Raw genomic sequence first — 21,453 nt, 5'->3', positions numbered from 1 at the left:
CTAATAATGTAAACCCCTAAGTAAAGATTCCAGACCCCGACATTCATTCACCTTTATATAACGTAGACTTAGACCAGACCTCGTCCTTTGAGACTCAGACCACAGAATAAGGGGTCTGAAGTGAAGAGCAGTGATGAGAAGACATGTGAGGGCCCATTGTGACGACACTCCTGCTCTCATGTGGTAACTGAGATAACAGGAATCACTGAGCGACAAATCGAGTCTTGTCATCTCTCCGGCCTTCCTATCTCCTCAAGACCAAAGACTCTTCAAACCTCATCTTCCCAATAATAGGATCCAATTTCCGGCCGACGTCTCATCCTCCCCGGACTTCATTTGCATCAAAATAAGACTCTCTATCTTCATGGAAACATCCATCACTTCATTTGTGTCTCACTTTATCCGGATACTCTTGTTTATATCAATATCTCCATCGCCTTCCAGTTGTCCCAGCAGTCGGCTCTTCTCTATCAGAGCTCATTACCAGGGACACCGCAAGGAGACGACGTGTCCTACAGACCAGCAGTGTCCTTCATAAACCGGAGCTGCTTCATGGTGTCCTCACTGCTACGTATGAGAGATGAAGCCATGGCATGAGGGCAACCAAAGGCCGGAGGAGCTATACATCCTTCTGTGCAACAATGGAGAACATCTCATATCTATCTACTCATCCATCTCAGTCCGCGGCTCCGGAAAAAAATAGAACATGTCCTATTCTTGTCCGCAATTGCAGACAAGAATAGGCAGTTCTATGGGGGTGCCGGCCGGGTGTATTGCAGATCCTGCACATGAACAATTTTTTTTTCCCGTTTTCTACCTTTCGTTTTTTGCGTTCCGTATACCGACCGTATATGGAACCATTCATTTCAATGATCCGCAAAAAAAATGGAAGGTACTCTGTATGCCTTCCGTTTCCGTATTTCCGTATTTTTGTTCCGTTCAAAGATAGAACATGTCCTATTAGGGCTCATGCACACGACCCTGCAGTTTTTTTTTTTGCGGTCTGCAAATTGCGGATCCGCAAAAAAAACGGATGCCGCCCGTGTGCCTTCTGCAATTTTCGGAACGGAACAGGAGTCCCATTATAGAGATGCCTATTCTTGTCCGCAAAACGGACAAGAATAGGACATGCCTCATTATTTTTGCGGGGTCACGGAACGGAGCAACGGATGCGTGCTGTCCGCATCTTTTCCGGACCCATTGAAATGAATGGTTCCATATACAGACCGCAAAAAACGTTTGTGTGCATGAGCCCTTATATTATTATTGTCCGCATAAAGGACAAGGATAGTACTGTTCTATTAGGGGCCAGATGTTCTGTTCCGCAAAAAAAAACAAAAAACGGAATTCACACGGAGGTCATACGTGTTTTTTTGCGGATCCGTTTTTTGCTGACCGCAAAATTCTGAAAAAAGCCATACGGCCGTGTGCAGGAGGCCTTACCTGTTCTCCGGGGAGATCATTGTTCCTCCGCACCGCAGTAATATTCGGCCATCTCCCTGTGTAGACGATTGCGCTCGCCGCTCCGTTAACCCTTCCCTGTCCGCCGTCTCTGGCGGAGGCTCAGGGATCGGATACAGTATTGATGGGACGGAGATTTATTTTCAGGAACTCTCAGGGACAATAATAAAGATTTAAGCCTCGACCTCTGGAGTCTCCAGCCGCTGCGGGTGATTTAAAGCGACAGCTCTGATCACTTCATCAGTAGATGGCGGGAGACAATCCTGATACCCCCTCCCCCAGCAGGAAGGGGTTAAATACCCGGCCCTAGGGAATCCTAGGGCTGTCCTCTCATGATAATAATAGAAAGACTAGATACACATTTAAGTAATTTCCCCCCATCGGGGGGTTAAGTGTCTCTTCAAGGGGTTATCTAATTTTTAGAAAACCATGGCTGCCCTTTTCTGAAAACAGCGCCCCACCAGTTCGCAGGTTGTGTATGGTATTGCACCTAAGCTCCATTTACTTCAGTGGAGCCCAGCTGCATTACCGGGCACAGCCATTTGAAGGGTGTGGCGCTGTTTTGCACCTCATTTCTCCACTTCTCCAGGGACCAGCGGATGTTCCAGCTCACTGGTTCTTAGGCTCTAGCAAAACAACAACTCCCAGCATGCACTTGTCCCTTTACTGAAGTATGATTAGGGTGATTTTTGGGTCATTTACAGGAGTCCTTGCCCCGTATGGCATTTTTCCATGGTCCCTGCACCTCTTTCTTGTGCTCAGATGTCTGTGACCTTTGAGGGGTTCTGGACTCGGCCTTGGGTGGGGGGTCGGTCTCAGAACACAGAGATGAATGGGGCTCAGAGGAGAAACGCTGCAGATTTATTTGTGGCAGATTTCTAAATGAGGCTATTTATAAACCGCTCACCCCGGGGCGAGACGCCCACCATACCGGCTATTCCCTTCTTCTGGAATCCAAATGCCTTCATTGTTGTTCTCCTCTCCATGGCGGAACTAGCAGCAGTCTGGTCCTATGCTCTAGTCACATTCAGAGCTGCAATCACAATTCTGCAAGCTGCCACTTAATCAGCAGTAGGTAGCAGCAGTCTGGTCCTATGCTCTAGTCACATTCAGAGCTGCAATCACAATTCTGCAAGCTGCCACTTAATCAGCAGTAGGTAGCAGCAGTCTTGTCTTATGTATTAATCAATTTCAGAGCTGCAATCACAATTCTGCAAACTCTCACTAAGGCTCCATTCACACGTCCGCATCCGTTCCGCAATTTTTGCGGAGCGGATGCGGACCCATTCATTTTCTATGGGGACGGAATGGATGCGGACAGCTCACAGTGTGCTGTCCGCATCCGCATTTGCGGAACGCGGCCCCGATCTTCGGGTCCGCAGCTCCGCAAAAGATAGAACATGTCCTATTCTTGTCCGCAGCTGCGGACAAGACTAGGCATTTCTATAGGGGTGCCGGGCGGGTGTGTTGCGGATCCGCAATTTGCGGGTCCGCAACACACCACGGACGTGTGAATGGAGCCTTAGGCCTCTTGCACACGACCGTATGGCTTTTTCTGTATTGTGCAGGTCCGTTTTTCACGGATCCGTTGTTCCGTTTTTTTGTTTCCATTGTGTTTCCGTTTCTGTTCCGTTTTTCCGTATGCCATATACAGTATACAGTAAGTACATAGAAAAAATTGGGCTGGGCATAACATTTTCAATAAATGGTTCCGCAAAAACGGAACGGATACGGAAGACATACGGATGCATTCCGTATGCATTCCGTTTTTTTTTTGCGGACCCATTGACTTGAAGGGAGCCACGGAACGTGATTTGCGGGCAATAGTAGGACATGTTCTATCTTTGAACGGAAATACGGAAACGGAATGCATACGGAGTACCTTCCGTTGTTTTTGCGGACCCATTGAAGTGAATGGTTCCACATATGGACCGCAAACGGAACCCGCAAAAACGGAAAAAAAAAACAGTTAGTGTGCAAGAGGCCTTAATCCACAGCCGGTAGCAGCAGTCTTGTCCTAAGCATTCATCACATTCAGAGCTGCAATCACAATTCTGCAAGCTGTCACTTAATCCGTAGTAGGGGGTGGCAGTCTAGTCTTAGGCTTCAATCACATTCAGAGCTGCAATCCCAATTCTGCAAGCTGTCATTTAATCCGTAGTAGGTAGTGACAGTCTGGTTTTAGGCTTCAATCACATTCAGAGCTGCAATCCCAATTCTGAAAGCTGTCACTTAATCCGTAGTAGAAGGTGGTGGCAGTCTGGTCTTAGGCTTTAATCACATTCAGAGCTGCAATCACAGTTCTGCAAACTCTCCCTTAATCAGCAGTAGGTAGACGTAGTCTTGTCTTATGCATTGTTCACATTCAGAGCTGCAATCCCAATTCTGCAAGCTGTCATTTAATCCGTAGTAGGTGGTGGCAGTCTGGTCTTAGGCTTCAATCACATTCAGAGCTGCAATCACAGTTCTACAAGCTCTCCCTTAATCAGCAGTAGGTAGAAGTAATCTTGTCTTATGCATTGTTCACATTCAGAGCTGCAATCCCAATTCTGCAAGCTGTCATTTAATCCGTAGTAGGTGGTGGCAGTCTGGTCTTAGGCTTCAATCACATTCAGAGCTGCAATCACAGTTCTGCAAGCTCTTCCTTAATCAACAGTAGGTAGAAGTAGTCTTGTATTATTCATTGTTCACATTCAGAGCTGCAATCACAATTCTGCAAGCTGTCATTTAATCTGTAGTAGGTGGTGGCAGTCTGGTCTTAGGCTTCAATCACATTCAGAGCTGCAATCACAGTTCTGCAAGCTCTCCCTTAATCAGCAGTAGGTAGAAGTAGTCTTGTCTTCTGCATTGTTCACATTCAGAGCTGCAATCACAATTCTGCAAGCTGTCATTTATTCCGCAGTAGATGGTGGCAGCAGTGAGATAGGAAGTACTGCAAAACATTCACTTCTCTGTGATGCAATGCATACTGGGAAATGTAGTGGCCTGGTACCCATCCCCCACAATGCCAAGTGGATGTAGGTGGTAAGATGAAGACTTGTCATTATGGGTGTCAGTGTTTCAGGGGCCCCTGAGATCTTGGCGTTTGTGTGACGCCCCCTGAATGCTGATTGGTGGATACATTAAGAAGTAAACATTCAATATCGATACATTGTAACCCATCAATAGCGAGCGCGTTATCTGATACATTGTAACATGGTCGTCTGAGATCCCAGAAAGGCTGCAGCCGATTCCTGATGGTTCCTGGGGGCCACAGACGCTCAGCGATCCCCTGTCATCAGCAGAATACGTTTTTAGTGTCCTCTTCGGAGCGCAGAGTCGCCATTTTTTTCCAGAGGCAGAAGGATAGCATTCGATGTGTGGGGGAGAAAACTCCTGATAGAAAACCGGAAGCCGGCCTAATGGCTGCTCTAATTACACCGCGTAAATTATTAATTTGCTGAAATTGTTGGAAAGCGGGCACCACAATGGGAGCAGATAACGAGGCCGGGTACCAGCTTCCACGGATGGCGCTCCAAGTAATGTCATTAAATACACAAATCCCCGGACGCGAGAAACACTCAGCAGCTTAACCAGGGTGGTGTTAAGGGTGACTGAAGGGGTTAAACGAACATCTCCCAATGTAAACAGCAGAATGGCGGGTGTTACCTGTGCCAGTCCTGGAGAATGGTCCTATGTGTACGAAATTATCAGTAGAGAAGGAGAAGACACTGCCCAGATCACCCCCGCTGCCAGCTATACTGTGCCCACCATCTACAGCCCAGATCACCCCCGCTGCCAGCTATACTGTGCCCACCATCTACAGCCCAGATCACCACCTGCTGCCAGCTATACTGTGCCCACCATCTACAGCCCAGATCACCACCCCCTGCCAGCTATACTGCGCCCACCATGTACAGCCCAGATCACCCCCCACTGCCAGCTATACTGTGCCCACCATGTACAGCCCAGATCACCACCCCCTGCCAGCTATACTGTGCCCACCATGTACAGCCCAGATCACCCCCCACTGCCAGCTATGCTGTGCCCACCATGTACAGCCCAGATCAACCCCGCTGCCAGCTATACTGTGCCCACCATCTACAGCCCAGATCACCCCCCGCTGCCAGCTATACTGTGCCCACCATGTACAGCCCAGATCACCCCCCACTGCCAGCTATACTGTGCCCACCATGTACAGCCCAGATCAACCCCGCTGCCAGCTATACTGTGCCCACCATCTACAGCCCAGATCACCCCCCGCTGCCAGCTATACTGCACCCACCATGTACAGCCCAGATCACCCCCCGCTGCCAGCTATACTGCGCCCACCATCTACAGCCCAGATCACCCCCGCTGCCAGCTATACTGTGCCCACCATGTACAGCCCAGATCACCACCCGCTGCCATCTATACTGCACCCACCAAATACAGCCCAGATCACCCCCCGCTGCCAGCTATACTGTGCCCACCATCTACAGCCCAGATCACCACCCCCTGCCAGCTATACTGTGCCCACCATCTACAGCCCAGATCACCACCTGCTGCCAGCTATACTGTGCCCACCATCTACAGCCCAGATCACCCCCGCTGCCAGCTATACTGTGCCCACCATCTACATCCCAGATCACCACCCGCTGCCAGCTATACTGTGCCCACCATCTACAGCCCAGATCACCACCCCCTGCCAGCTATACTGTGCCCACTATCTACAGCCCAGATCACCACCCCCTGCCAGATATACTGTGCCCACCATCTACAGCCCAGATCACCACCCTCTGCCAGCTATACTGTGCCCACTATCTACAGCCCAGATCACCACCCCCTGCCAGATATACTGTGCCCACCATCTACAGCCCAGATCACCACCTGCTGCCAGCTATACTGTGCCCACTATCTACAGCCCAGATCACCACCCCCTGCCAGCTATACTGTGCCCACTATCTACAGCCCAGATCACCACCCGCTGCCAGCTATACTGTGCCCACCATCTACAGCCCAGATCACCACCCCCTGCCAGCTATACTGTGCCCACTATCTACAGCCCAGATCACCACCCCCTGCCAGATATACTGTGCCCACCATCTACAGCCCAGATCACCACCTGCTGCCAGCTATACTGTGCCCACTATCTACAGCCCAGATCACCACCCCCTGCCAGCTATACTGTGCCCACCATCTACAGCCCAGATCACCACCTGCTGCCAGCTATACTGTGCCCACTATCTACAGCCCAGATCACCACCCTCTGCCAGCTATACTGTGCCCACTATCTACAGCCCAGATCACCACCTGCTGCCAGCTATACTGCACCCACCATCTACAGCTCAGATCACCACCTGCTGCCAGCTATACTGTGCCCACCATCTACAGCCCAGATCACTACCCCCTGCCAGCTATACTGTGCCCACCATCTACAGCCCAGATCACCACCCGCTGCCAGCTATACTGTGCCCACCATCTACAGCCCAGATCACCACCCGCTGCCAGCTATACTGTGCCCACCATCTACAGCCCAGATCACCACCCCCTGCCAGATATACTGTGCCCACCATCTACAGCCCAGATCACCACCTGCTGCCAGCTATACTGTGCCCACTATCTACAGCCCAGATCACCACCCCCTGCCAGCTATACTGTGCCCACTATCTACAGCCCAGATCACCACCTGCTGCCAGCTATACTGTGCCCACTATCTACAGCCCAGATCACCACCCCCTGCCAGCTATACTGTGCCCACCATCTACAGCCCAGATCACCACCCGCTGCCAGCTATACTGTGCCCACCATCTACAGCCCAGATCACCACCCCCTGCCAGCTATACTGTGCCCACTATCTACAGCCCAGATCACCACCCCCTGCCAGATATACTGTGCCCACTATCTACAGCCCAGATCACCACCCCCTGCCAGCTATACTGTGCCCACCATCTACAGCCCAGATCACTACCCCCTGCCAGCTATACTGTGCCCACCATCTACAGCCCAGATCACCACCCCCTGCCAGCTATACTGTGCCCACTAGCTACAGCCCAGATCACCACCCGCTGCCAGCTATACTGTGCCCACCATCTACAGCCCAGATCACCACCCCCTGCCAGCTATACTGTGCCCACTATCTACAGCCCAGATCACCACCCCCTGCCAGATATACTGTGCCCACCATCTACAGCCCAGATCACCACCTACTGCCAGCTATACTGTGCCCACTATCTACAGCCCAGATCACCACCCCCTGCCAGCTATTCTGTGCCCACTATCTACAGCCCAGATCACCACCTGCTGCCAGCTATACTGTGTCCACCATCTACAGCCCAGATCACTACCCCCTGCCAGCTATACTGTGCCCACCATCTACAGCCCAGATCACCACCCGCTGCCAGCTATACTGTGCCCACCATCTACAGCCCAGATCACCACCCCCTGCCAGCTATACTGTGCCCACTATCTACAGCCCAGATCACCACCCCCTGCCAGATATACTGTGCCCACCATCTACAGCCCAGATCACCACCTGCTGCCAGCTATACTGTGCCCACCATCTACAGCCCAGATCACTACCCCCTGCCAGCTATACTGTGCCCACCATCTACAGCCCAGATCACCACCCCCTGCCAGCTATACTGTGCCCACTATCTACAGCCCAGATCACCACCCGCTGCCAGCTATACTGTGCCCACCATCTACAGCCCAGATCACCCCCCGCTGCCAGCTATACTGCACCCACCATCTACAGCTCAGATCACCACCCACTGCCATCTATACTGTGCCCACCATCTACAGCCCAGATCACCACCCGCTGCCAACAAGCCACTACTAACTAGCTAAAACCTAGTTACCACCAGTTACTATCTATATCCCATTGCTCAGGCTTTGATCAGATTTGCAGAAACTTTTCTTTCTTGTAACTTCAGCTCTTGACTTTCTGATGGTTTCCTTTCATCCAGTTGTACTTTTGTGTTTTCTGTCGGAGGCCATCATCTCCTCGCTCCTTCCTTCTGTCTCTGATGTGTAGTTGAAAAGCAGAAGACACCGCTCTGTTGTCACCTCAGAAGATCTTACAGATGAGGAACCTCTCAGAGAAGCGGCTGAGGTTCTGTCCATTAATTGTAGACTTCACCAGGACTCCGCATGTACCGCAGCCTAGAGCCCGTCTACGAGGAGGCGTTCAGGTCTCAGATGCGCCATATCTTCTCCTGAACCATGGCGGACAGGTTGTTTTCACGCTGTGTTGTAGAAAACATTTATTATGTGAAGTGGAAACCATTAACCATCAGGCCAGGGATATGATATAATCACAGTATATTGGGAAAGTCTTAAGACCCTCTCACTTTCCTCACATTTTGTTATCTTGCTCCTTGTGATAATTTATAGAAAAAAGGGAAAAAAAAGTTTACTCAGGACGTAAGTATTCACACCCTTTACTCAGGACTTAGCTGAAGCCCCTCTGGCAGTGATTCCAGCCTCCAGTCTTCTTGGAGATGAGGCCACAAGGTTTGCACCTGGATTTGTGGATTTTTTTTGCCATTCTTCTCTGCTGGTCCTCTCTAGCTCTGGCAGGTTGGAGTGGGGTCGTCGGTGGACGGCCATTTTCAGGTCTCTCCAGAGATGTTCTATTGGGTTCAGGGCTATGGGCCACTGAAGGACATTACCAGAGTTGTCCCTAAGTCTCTCCTGTGTTGTCCTGGCCGTGTGCTTAGGGTCGTTGTCTTGTTGGAAGGAGAACCTTCAGCCCAGTCTGAGGTCCAGAGCTCTGGATCAGGTTCTCACTAAGAATATCTCTGTACTTTGCTCCATTCAGCTTTCTCCCCACCCTGACCAGTCTCCCTGTCCCCCCAGGATGATGCTGCCATCACTATGCTTCACTGTAGGGATGGTATTGGGCAGGTGATGAGCGGCGCCTGGTTTCCTCCAGACATGATGCTTAGAATTGAGGCCCTTCTCCCCCAATTACTTAGTTGTACTTTGGTGGGGGGCCAGCTCTAGGAAGCGTCCTTATTGTTATGGGCACCAGTTTTGGTAGTATTATGTGGACAGTAAATGATGGTGGTACAGTAAGGAGCCATTATATCGTAGTGTTATTTAGGCAATGAATGGCGGTATATGGGGTTAGCCTGAGCTGTGCCCCTCTCCCCGCAATCTCTGGGGACTGCCCCGTGGTATGGACGCCGTCCTTGGGCTCAGAGGGCACTAAACAGCACACAGTGGGGTTGTTGCTTCCATTGCTGCGAGCACCAGATCACCCCGGCCTCAGATAAGCTCAGCATTAGTCTTAGGTGTTTTTTATATGTTTTTTTAGTTTTATGTTGCTTTTATACTCAGATGTTGCTTGTTTCTAGGACTGTATTGTATGCATTTAGCTTCAGAGCTGTATTTCCCCTTCAGCGGGTCATTCCTCATTATGCAAGGTTGGAGCTGCAGGCAGGGGTGGGGGCAGGGCACTTAGGAGGACATGCTGCACCATGCTGAAGGGATTGGGGGCTCTTAGCAGGTGTGTGATGTGATTGACACCATGACAGGCTCTCAGGAGACTTCCGCCAGTCATCAGATGCCCCCCGGTGTCCTCGCTACCTTATAACTTGAGGTTACGGGGTGGAGCGCCCTCTCCTTCCCTGCAGGAACCACGGAAGAACTGCAGCTGCAATCAGGAGAGTTAGCAAAAAAAAAGTCTACTCCACCTGTAAATGCAGAATGTAACAGAGGAGATACCCGATGTGTGAACGCTGCCCGATGTGTGAACGCTGCCCGATGTAAATCCTGACCTCTCGTCCTACGGGCTTCATGGAATTTGACTGTTGTGTTTCACATTCGTGGGAGGCAGAGCATGCAACTGATGTGGGGCCCTTAAATAGAGGGGGCCCATCCCTGTTTGGTCCCATTCCTTTGCTTTTGTGTAGCGACAGAGAAGATGGAGATTGGGGCGTTAGCCCGAGGGTCATGGAAAGCGGGTGGAGGGGGAAACAAATGTCCTAGGTGGTGAAACCCAGCGCCATAATTGGGGGTTTACTATGGATGGTTGCTATGGGGCCTCCCTGTTTTGTATGTATCCCGCAGATGAGGGCTGCCCAACCTGCGGACCTCCAGCTGTTGTAAAACTACAACTCCCAGCTTGCCCTAATAGCTGTGGGCTGCCCAGGCATGATGGGAGTTGTAGTTTTGCAACAGCTGTAGGGCCACTGGTTGGGCATCCCTGCCATAGATGATGGACCTATTGGGGGTCATTTACTAACGGCGGGAGGCCCCTTTTTTGGCGATTTTTCTAACGCCCGCTTGACAATAACACCGGTCTTTGATAAACGACCCCCAATCAAGAAACGTGATGATCCAGAATCGCCCAACCTGAAGGTTCTCCATCCTACCATGCGGACATCTGATAATCCAGAATATAGCATTACCAGATTCAAGGAGTTTAATGCAGTTAAAAAAATTTAGAAAAAAAAAACATAAAAAATACAGATTTTTTTGTCATTTTTTAGTTGTTTTTTTTTACCTCTACGTGAAGGGGAAAAGTTCCCTGTATCTTGTGTACGGCCTATAAAAACACTTGTAAACCTTCTGGCTCATGCACACGACCGCGCTTGTGTCCGGGAAACACGGCTCGTGTGTTGGCTGCGTCTCCCAGACCGACCGCGGATCCTCGACCCCAACCCACTGCGTCAGTGTGATGGCTCAGGCGACACATTGGCCGCGGTTTCCCGGTCGTGAGCCCTTATATCAGATTATATTTATTATTTATTTATTTACCATATACTTTTATTTATTTCTGTTTGTATCGTTTACTAGACTCACCCTCTCCTGGGGGTCTTCTTAGTAGCGCTCGCCCCTCTAATCCCCTCTGCACCTAATTAGAGTGTTTTATTGACGCCACGAGCCAGATGTTCACCAGAGTCACATCAGTCGCACCAAACCCGCAGCCGTCAGTGCAGTCCCCGTGTAAGGGACCGTTCATATCTTGCTGGTGCTGTACGTCAAGCGAATACGTTAAAAAAACCATACAGAAACGTATGCAATTTTGTGGCTATCGTTCCTTTTTTGTTTAACGGATACGTTTTTGTGAAACTTTTCTTTTTTAAATAAAGATTTGAAGTGTATCAAAGGAAGCAAGAAGCATCTGGATAAAATCGGATACATTTTAACGTATGGAAACGTATTGTCCTACATCTCCCGTTCATTGCAATTTAAAAAATAATATACGTATACGTTTATATCAGTTTTTTTTGTGTGTTTGCTACATTATTCTACCCTGCAAAAAAAAAAAACGTAAACAGTGACAAAAAATCCGAAGTACTTTTGAACTACGTTTGCCCAATTATAGTCTATGGCTACGTCAAGTAATACGTTTCTATACGTTTTTTCTGTTTTCAAACGTAACCGCTTGACGTGCAACAAAAACGAGCCCCTTAGACCGTCCTCCCGTCCTTACTGGATCTTTAGTGTAAATTCTGCAGAGGGCCGCTCTAGCGAAACCTGTTCCACGCTGCGGTAATGGCGACTATCACCAGAGAGGAAGATCATTTTCCTCACTGTCACCGTAAAACGTCCTCTTCTGTCAGTCCGCTTTCACACTTGCAATTCCGATATTGAGATCCGGCAGATACCGGAATGAAACGGATCCGTTTTGATTTTGTACATCAGGATGCCTCCGTTCCGTCAGGATGCAGCTGTGTGAAATCAAAACGGAAAAAAACGGATTCGTCACTAAATACATTGCAAGTCAAGGGGAGACGGATCCGTTTTTTCAGGCTAGTAAAAAAAACTGATCCGTCACCATAAACTTAGGCCTCTTGCACATGACCGTATGGCTTTTCCTTTTTTTTGCGGTCTGCAGAAAACGGATCCACAAAAAATACGGATGACATCCGTGTGCATTCCGTTTTTTGCGGAACGGAACAGCCGGCCCCTGATAGAACAGTCCTATCCTTGTCCGTTATGCGGACAATAATAGGACATGTTCTATCTTTGAACGGAATGGAAATACGGAAACGTAATGCATACGGAGTACATTCCGTTTTTTTTGCAGACCCATTGAAATGAATGGTTCCGTATACGGACCGTATATGGAACGCAAAAAAAACGGAACGTAAACGGAAAAAATAAACGTTTGTGTGCAAGAGGCCTTACATTGTTTTCAGTGCCGGATCCCTTATTTTTTTTTTAAAGTTTTTATGACCGGACACAAAACCGCAGCTTGTAGCAGTTTTGTGTCCGGTCACAAAACGCAATGCCACCGGAACGGAAGACGTCCTGATGCATCCCGAACAGATCTCTTTCCATTCAGAATGCATGAGGACTAAACGGAAACGTATTTTTTCCGGTATTGAGATCCTCTGCCGCAAATGTGAAAGTAGCCTAAGGCCTCATGCGCACGAATGTTGTTGTTTTCCGTTCCGCAAATTGGGGATCTGTTGTTCCGTTGTCCGTTGCCGTTTTTGTTTCCCGTTGTGTTTCCATGTGTCTTCAGTTTTTTTTTTTGGCGGACCTCCAAAAAAAAAAAAAAAAGGAAGGTAAAAAAAAAGTGTCATTTTAATATCCCCACCCAACTGATTCTACAAAAACGGACGCGGACACGTATGACATACGGCCCATTGACTTGAATGGGTCCGCAAACCGTTTTTCACGGACAAGAATAGGACAGGTTATATATTATTTGACGGACAGGAACCACGGAGGCGGATAACAAACGGTGCACTATCCGCAGAAATGAATGGGTCCGCATCAGAAGCGCTAAAATCGGCTGAACGGACGCGGAAACAAACAACGGTCGTGTGCATGAGGCCTTAGTTTTACAAAAAAAATACAAAAATAATCAAAAAGTTACATAGACCCCAAAACGCTACCAGCGACCCCACAAACACTGAAGCTCAACGAGTATGAAATATTTTTCTGCGACGTTTTATGTCTTCGTTCCATTTTTATTTTATGTTTTGCTTTGTGTCTTTTTGGGGTTTTTTCAGGGTTGGGATTTGTCTGAATGTTTCAAATCAAACTGAAAACGGAGAAAAGAATTGATTGAATTCCAAGATAACCTAGGATCCATTAGGAAGGAATTCTTTATCTGTGGTGGTGGGGGGGTCAGGGGGATTGGCCGGGGCCACACTGGGGTCCCCCGGTGGGGCGTCTGCGTCCCTTCATGTAAGAGGTAATGAGCTGTGCAGTTATTGAGCCACTTAAGCTCTTTACGGGCAGGCTACATGGGTTTAGGGTTACCTGGGGCGCGCACGCTATCTGCTCGCTCAGGTTTCCATCTCTCATCCAGATGTGGCTTTAACCTTTTAAGCGACAGATGGTCACAGGGTGTCGATGAGGCCGCTGGGTGGCAGGGGGCGCTGTGCCGCAGGGAAGCAGTGATACAATGTTGCTGTGATGCTTAGAATATTATGTAACAATGTTCAGAGCCTTAGGAGATGTAACAGGCTGGATGTGACGCTCATAGAGGGTCTTACCAACGGGGGGGGCGCTCCGCTATGACCTCCATACGCCCTAGTAGGAAAATTATTGTCATTTATGTGTCAACGGAAGCAATGATTCTGTGCCGGACCCCCTGTAGGAAGGGTCCTATTGGCTTCCACCGGTGGTCTCCTTAGCTTTGTAGCTGCAGGATCTTCCCCCCATAAAAGTCTACGGGAATTGCACTGGGGTGGGATTACTTTTACAATGGTAACTTTTTAGCGGCGGTCGCTTTTCACATCAGAATTTGCCGACCCTTTGGTGCCCTTTTTGCCACTGGAGCGCACGGTCCTCGCATTGCGCTGCGCACCGGTTTACAGACGCCTCTGGTGCTGTGGGCTCCAGTAGGGTGTGACATCGCCGTGGACTATGGGGGGGGTCGCAGAAAGCAGAATACTCGATGTGTATCTGATCTGTGACCACATCAGCTAATGTTCTGCCTGTGTACGATGTGACGGTATGACACCCCGTAGAGCGCGACTGGGAGCATACCCTGTGATATATGACATTTCTCAGAGCACGTTAGTATCTCCTGAGGTGGTAGGACATCGGCCAGAATGTGGTGGCAGCGGTGAACGTCGCCTGTGACGCCACGACATCACTCGGTGGTGGCAGTCAGCATCTTCTGTGATGGTATGACATCCCTCAGAACACGATGGCAGAGGCGAGCATCTCTTGTGATGGTATGACATACTCCAGAACGTGGTAACAGCAGCAAGCATCTCCTTTGACCAGTGGCGTACATAGAGAAGTAAGGGCCCCATAGCAAGGATCAAACCAGGCCCCCACACAGGACAGAAGGGTTTCCGCCTCTTTTCAGTGACCCTTGGGCCATTTTTCTACTGCCTCGTTTGCTAAAAGTTGTCCCTTTAGAGGGTAGAGTCCTGACCAAGTTTTCACCTCCAGTAGAAGAGTAGATAATACCAACTAAGACTGGGCCCCCTCTTGCCCGGGGCCCCATAGCAGTCGCATGGTCTGCCGCTATGGTAGTTACGCCCCTGCCTTTGATAGTATGACATCCCTCAGAGTATGGCAGCGGTGGTGAGCACCTCCTGTGACAGTATAACATCACTCAGAACATAGTGGCGGTGAGAGTCTCCGTCACAGTATGTCATCCCTCAGAACATAGTGGTGGCGGCGGTGAGCGTCTCTGTGGCGGTATGACATCCCTCAGAACACAGTGGCGGCGGCGGTGAGCGTCTCCGTCACGGTATGTCATCCCACAGAACACAGTGGTGGCGGCGGTGAGCGTCTCCGTGGCGGTATGACATCCCTCAGAACACAGTGGTGGCGGCGGTGAGCGTCTCCGTGATGGTATGACATCCCTCAGAACACAGTGGCGGTGGCGGTGAGCGTCTCCGTGATGGTATGTCATCCCTCAGAACATAGTGGCGGCGGCGATGAGCATCTCCGTCACAGTATGTCATCCCACAGAACACATTGGCGGCGGTGGTGAGCGTCTCCGTCACGGTATGTCATCCCTCAGAACACAGTGGCGGCGGCGGTGAGCGTCTCCGTCACAGTATGTCATCCCACAGAACACAGTGGCGGCGGTGGTGAGCGTCTCCGTCACGGTATGTCATCCCTCAGAACACAGTGGCGGCGGCGGTGAGCGTCTCCGTGACGGTATGTCATCCCTCAGAACACAGTGGCGGCGGCGGTGAGCGTCTCCGTCACAGTATGTCATCCCTCAGAACACAGTGGCGGCGGCGGTGAGCGTCTCCGTGATGGTATGACATCCCTCAGAACACAGTGGTGGCGGCGGTGAGCGTCTCTGTGGCGGTATGACATCCCTCAGAACACAGTGGCGGCGGCGGTGAGCGTCTCCGTCACGGTATGTCATCCCACAGAACACAGTGGTGGCGGCGGTGAGCGTCTCCGTGGCGGTATGACATCCCTCAGAACACAGTGGTGGCGGCGGTGAGCGTCTCCGTGATGGTATGACATCCCTCAGAACACAGTGGCGGTGGCGGTGAGCGTCTCCGTGATGGTATGTCATCCCTCAGAACATAGTGGCGGCGGCGATGAGCATCTCCGTCACAGTATGTCATCCCACAGAACACATTGGCGGCGGTGGTGAGCGTCTCCGTCACGGTATGTCATCCCTCAGAACACAGTGGCGGCGGCGGTGAGCGTCTCCGTCACAGTATGTCATCCCACAGAACACAGTGGCGGCGGTGGTGAGCGTCTCCGTCACGGTATGTCATCCCTCAGAACACAGTGGCGGCGGCGGTGAGCGTCTCCGTGACGGTATGTCATCCCTCAGAACACAGTGGCGGCGGCGGTGAGCGTCTCCGTGGCGGTATGTCATCCCTCAGAACACAGTGGCGGCGGCGGTGAGCGTCTCCGTCACAGTATGTCATCCCTCAGAACACAGTGGCGGCGGCGGTGAGCGTCTCCGTGACGGTATGACATCCCTCAGAACACAGTGGCGGTGGCGGTGAGCGTCTCTGTGATGGTATGACATCCCTCAGAACACAGTGGTGGCGGCGGTGAGCGTCTATGTGATAGTATGACATCCCTGAGAACACAGTGGCGGCGGCGGTGAGCGTCTCCGTCACGGTATGTCATCCCTCAGAGCACAGTGGTGGCGGCGGTGAGCGTCTCCGTCACGGTATGTCATCCCACAGAACACAGTGGCAGTGGCGGTGAGCGTCTCTGTGATGGTATGACATCCCTCAGAACACAGTGGTGGCGGCGGTGAGCGTCTATGTGATAGTATGACATCCCTGAGAACACAGTGGCGGCGGCGGTGAGCGTCTCCGTCACGGTATGTCATCCCTCAGAGCACAGTGGTGGCGGCGGTGAGCGTCTCCGTCACGGTATGTCATCCCACAGAACACAGTGGCAGTGGCGGTGAGCGTCTCCGTGATGGTATGTCATCCCTCAGAACACAGTGGCGGCGGCGGAGAGAGTCTCCGTGACGGTATGACATCCCTCAGAACACAGTGGCGGTGGCGGTAAGCGTCTCCATGGCGGTATGACATCCCTCAGAACACAGTGGCGGCGGCGGTGAGCGTCTCCGTGATGGTATGACATCCCTCAGAACACAGTGGCGGCGGCGGTGAGCGTCTCCGTGATGGTATGACATCCCTCAGAACACAGTGGCGGCGGCGGTGAGCGTCTCCGTGGCGGTATGACATCCCTCAGAACACAGTGGCGGTGGCGGTGAGCGTCTCCATGGCGGTATGTCATCCCTCAGAACACAGTGGCGGCGGCGGTGAGCGTCTCCGTGATGGTATGACATCCCTCAGAACACAGTGGCGGCGGCGGTGAGCGTCTCCGTGATGGTATGACATCCCTCAGAACACAGTGGCGGCGGCGGTGAGCGTCTCCGTGGCGGTATGACATCCCTCAGAACACAGTGGCGGTGGCGGTGAGCGTCTCCATGGCGGTATGTCATCCCTCAGAACACAGTGGCGGCGGCGGTGAGCGTCTCCGTGGCGGTGTTTCAAACATTCCATTATTTTTTTTAGTAGGAAATAAATGAATTTGTGAGATTTGTACCTTTGTGAGAGTCCAGTTCCCCGGTAAGTGGTTTGCATTATTGGAGCAGGTGCTCGGAGGGAATTATTGGATTTTCCGAGAGCTTTATCTCCGGCTTTGAGGCCGCTCTGCAGGAGGTTAAAAGTTAAACTCTCGGAAATACAAAAAAAAAAATCCTCTTCTCCTTATTAATAATTGTTTATTGCGCTCGGTGCCATCTGTGCCAGGAATGATTTAGGAAATAATTTTTCTGCCCGCTTGTGCTGTCTGCTCCACGTATAAACTTAATTGGTGAACAGGTTATATAATTGGATTGCGTCCCCCCGCCCGGGCCCCGCCGCCGCCCCCCCCCCCCCCCCTCATGTAGCAGGCTGGATCTGCTCCTTCCAATTAATGCCGGATTCTCACATACAAGTTTATTATAAATGGAGAATTGCGTCCAGATGTTCCGAAAATCTGACTGCAAATTTTACGAATCTGAAGGCTACGCGTAGGACTCCAGACCTGCCGCCTTATTGCCCCCTTAAGCTGTTCTTGTCTACCCCGATGCTGGAGGACTAAGCGGCGCCATAGACCGGCAGCCACCACCTGCCATCTGTAGGGTCCCAAATTACCACTGCCAGTCAGTTCCTTCTAGAACTATGCCGTTAAATCCTGTTAATTGGCCCTTAATCGTCTGGTTTCAGCATTTATGTAAAAATAGTCCCTCGGGACGTCAGTCTGGAATTGGTTAATAGTCTGGGAGAAGTACAGTATGTCAGGTTATAACTGGTCTGGCACCGCCATGGGTCCTGGGCTGGGGTTGGTGCCCATGGCGGTCTCCTTTCCTAATGTGGGACTGCAGTGTTATTGGCTGTGATTGGTTGCTCCTGCCTGGTGGGTAAGTGGTTGTATGAGGAGATAAAATGGTAAGTCGGGGAAATAGATAAGTGTACCCCTAATATCAACACCTCTGCAAACCACAGAGCGGACACCGCAGCATACATCTACAGGGTGCAGGACCCTAAAGCATCCAGCAAGAGCCCAGCTTACTCCTCAGGAGCAGCACTGGACCAGCACTGGAAAGTCCAGCTCTGGTAGGAGGAGGTTTAGGGTTGGCCCCTCCCAATAGGGGGCGATCAACACAAGGAACAGGGACGGGGCCAACCCTAGCTAGGCTTCCCTCTTCACAGAACACATAGCAGCCAGTAATCGAAAATCCAGTCATTTCTTGCATTTCTTTTCATGAATCTCCACGAGAAATGAAGCCCACCTCTTCGGGTGGTCCAGGGCGCTGAGGCGGCATCTTAAAGGTCCAGTGGCCAGTTTTGTGTTATCAAGGCTTAACTGTTATATAATGAAAGGTTCTCATAGACTATGCTTACGTTTCTTACTGTTGACAAGATCTCAGCTTGCTGTCAGTGAACGTGAAAATACTGCAACAAACTGTCCAGTCTAGGCAGTCCTCTGTGAGTGAAACATATCAACAGACCAAATCTCTCTCCTGTCCTGACAGTTTTTTTTTTTTACAATGTATCAGTTTCTTGAGCCTGAGAAAGAATGGGAGCAGAGATGTGGCTGCAGCTCTGGATGTGGGTGGAGCATAATCTGTTACTGTAATGTTCAGTGCAGCAGCAGATTGGTGGTTGTAGTAACAGAGTCAGGCTCTATGCCGGATTAGTACTCCTAATTTCCGTAATGGACCTGGTTCTTCTCTCTCGGGTTCTGTCTGTCTCTGTGGATGTCACATTCACTACGGTGCGGATGACTGATGGTTCTGGCTCCTCCACCTGGGACTGCTCATGATACATCTCTCACCCTCCCCATAGTTGTGAATGGATCTGTATGTTCTCTGGTACCAAACACTACAGAACCGTCAGATAATGTTCTGCATGCGAGTTCTCCCTTCTCCGCCATCTAAGTCTCTGCATCTTCTTTGGTCTTTAGGATATAAGGAACCTGAAGGAAGCTGAGAAATATCTCCCACCTCATCTATGACATCTCAGGAACATCACACATAGAGGTAAGAACATGTCAACTCTGGATGGAAGGATGGAACCATGGATGGGAGGATAGATAGATAGATAGATAGATAGATAGATAGATAGATAGATAGATAGATAATAGATAGATAATAGATAGACAGATAGATAGATATATAGATAGATAGATAGATAGATAGATAGATAGATAGATAATAGATAGAGAGATAGATAATAGATAGATAGATAGATAATAGATAGATAGATAGATAATAGATAGATAGATAGATAGACAGATAATAGATGATAGATAGATAGATAATAGATAATAGATAGATAATAGATAAATAATAGATAGATAATAGATAGATAATAGATAGATAATAGATAAATAATAGATAATAGATAGATAATAGATAGATAGATAATAGATAGATAGATAGATAATAGATAGATAGATAGATAATAGATAGATAGATAATAGATAGATAATAGATAGATAATAGATAGATAGATAATAGATAGATAATAGATAGATAATAGATAGATAGATAATAGATAGATAATAGATAGATAGATAATAGATAGATAATAGATAGATAATAGATAGATAATAGATAGATAGATAATAGATAGATAGATAATAGATAGATAGATAGATAGATAGATAGATAGATAGATAGATAATAGATAGATAATAGATAGATAGATAGATAATAGATAATAGATAGATAATAGATAATAGATAGATAGATAATAGATAGATAGATAGATAATAGATAGATGATAGATAATAGATAATAGATAGATAATAGATAGATAATAGATAGATAGATAATAGATAGATAGATAATAGATAGATAGATAATAGATAGATGATAGATAATAGATAATAGATAGATAATAGATAGATAGATAGATAGATAATAGATAGATAATAGATAATAGATAGATAATAGATAGATAGATAATAGATAGATAATAGATAGATAATAGATAGATAATAGATAATAGATAGATAATAGATAGATAGATAATAGATAGATAATAGATAGATAATAGATAATAGATAGATAATAGATAATAGATAGATAATAGATAGATAATAGATAGATAATAGATATTAGATAGATAGATAGATAGATAATAGATAGATAATAGATAGATAATAGATAGATAGATAGATAATAGATAATAGATAGATAGATAATAGATAGATAGATAATAGATAGATAATAGATAGATAGATAGATAATAGATAGATAATAGATAATAGATAGATAGATAGATAGATAGATAGATAGATAATAGATAGATAATAGATAATAGATAGATAATAGATAGATAATAGATAGATAATAGATAGATAGATAGATAATAGATAATAGATAGATAGATAATAGATAGATAATAGATAGATAATAGATAGATAATAGATAGATAATAGATAGATAGAAGAAAGATAATAGATAGATAATAGATAATAGATAGATAGATAGATAATAGATAGATAGATAATAGATAATAGATAGATAGATAATAGATAGATAATAGATAGATAATAGATAATAGATAGATAGATAGATAGATAATAGATAATAGATAGATAGATAGATAGATAGATAATAGATAGATAATAGATAATAGATAATAGATAGATAGATAATAGATAGATAGATAGATAGATAGATAGATAGATAGATAGATGATAGATAGATAATAGATAGATAGATAGATAGATAGATAGAGAAAATCTGGCAGCACTATAAAAAATGGACAAAAACAGCAAAAAGCCAGACTCCAAAAATGAGTAAAAATAAAGATATTTATTCACCCAGGTGGATACGCGACGTTTCGTCTCAGCCCTAGAGCCTTTCTCAAGCTTCAGAAACGTTGTGTATCCACATGGGTGAATAAATATCTTTATTTTTACTCATTTTTGGAGTCTGGCTATTTTGCTGTTTTTTTAGATAGATATGAGATAGATGGACATTCTCCTCTGTAGACTTCAGCTGAACTCTCTGGTGAGAAGTCAATAAGTAATTTAGTAAATGTCTCTGGTGTCTTTAATCATCCTTATGGGTCAGGTTTTCCTGGGACCCTGGTTGGTGAACCCTGT

At 48.1% G+C, this 21,453-nt stretch overlaps 1 protein-coding gene across 3 annotated transcripts in view; it reads left to right on the top strand.

Moving 5' to 3' along the window:
• CNTFR (ciliary neurotrophic factor receptor) overlaps positions 1–21,453 on the top strand; it is a 379,375-nt gene that overhangs the window by 87,386 nt on the left and 270,536 nt on the right. For 2 of the 3 annotated variants that reach the window (XM_040420848.1, XM_040420844.1), the window contains exon 2: positions 19,300–19,375. The exons of the other annotated variant lie outside the window; for it this stretch is intronic. The gene's annotated coding sequence lies outside the window, so the exon portion shown is untranslated. The remainder of the gene's footprint in view (positions 1–19,299; positions 19,376–21,453) is intronic. 3 annotated transcript variants of the gene reach the window in all.

Source organism: Bufo bufo, chromosome 2, assembly GCF_905171765.1.
Source record: "Bufo bufo chromosome 2, aBufBuf1.1, whole genome shotgun sequence".
In the NCBI taxonomy this organism is placed as follows: domain Eukaryota; kingdom Metazoa; phylum Chordata; class Amphibia; order Anura; family Bufonidae; genus Bufo; species Bufo bufo.
This window is presented reverse-complemented; position numbering and strand designations above follow the sequence as displayed.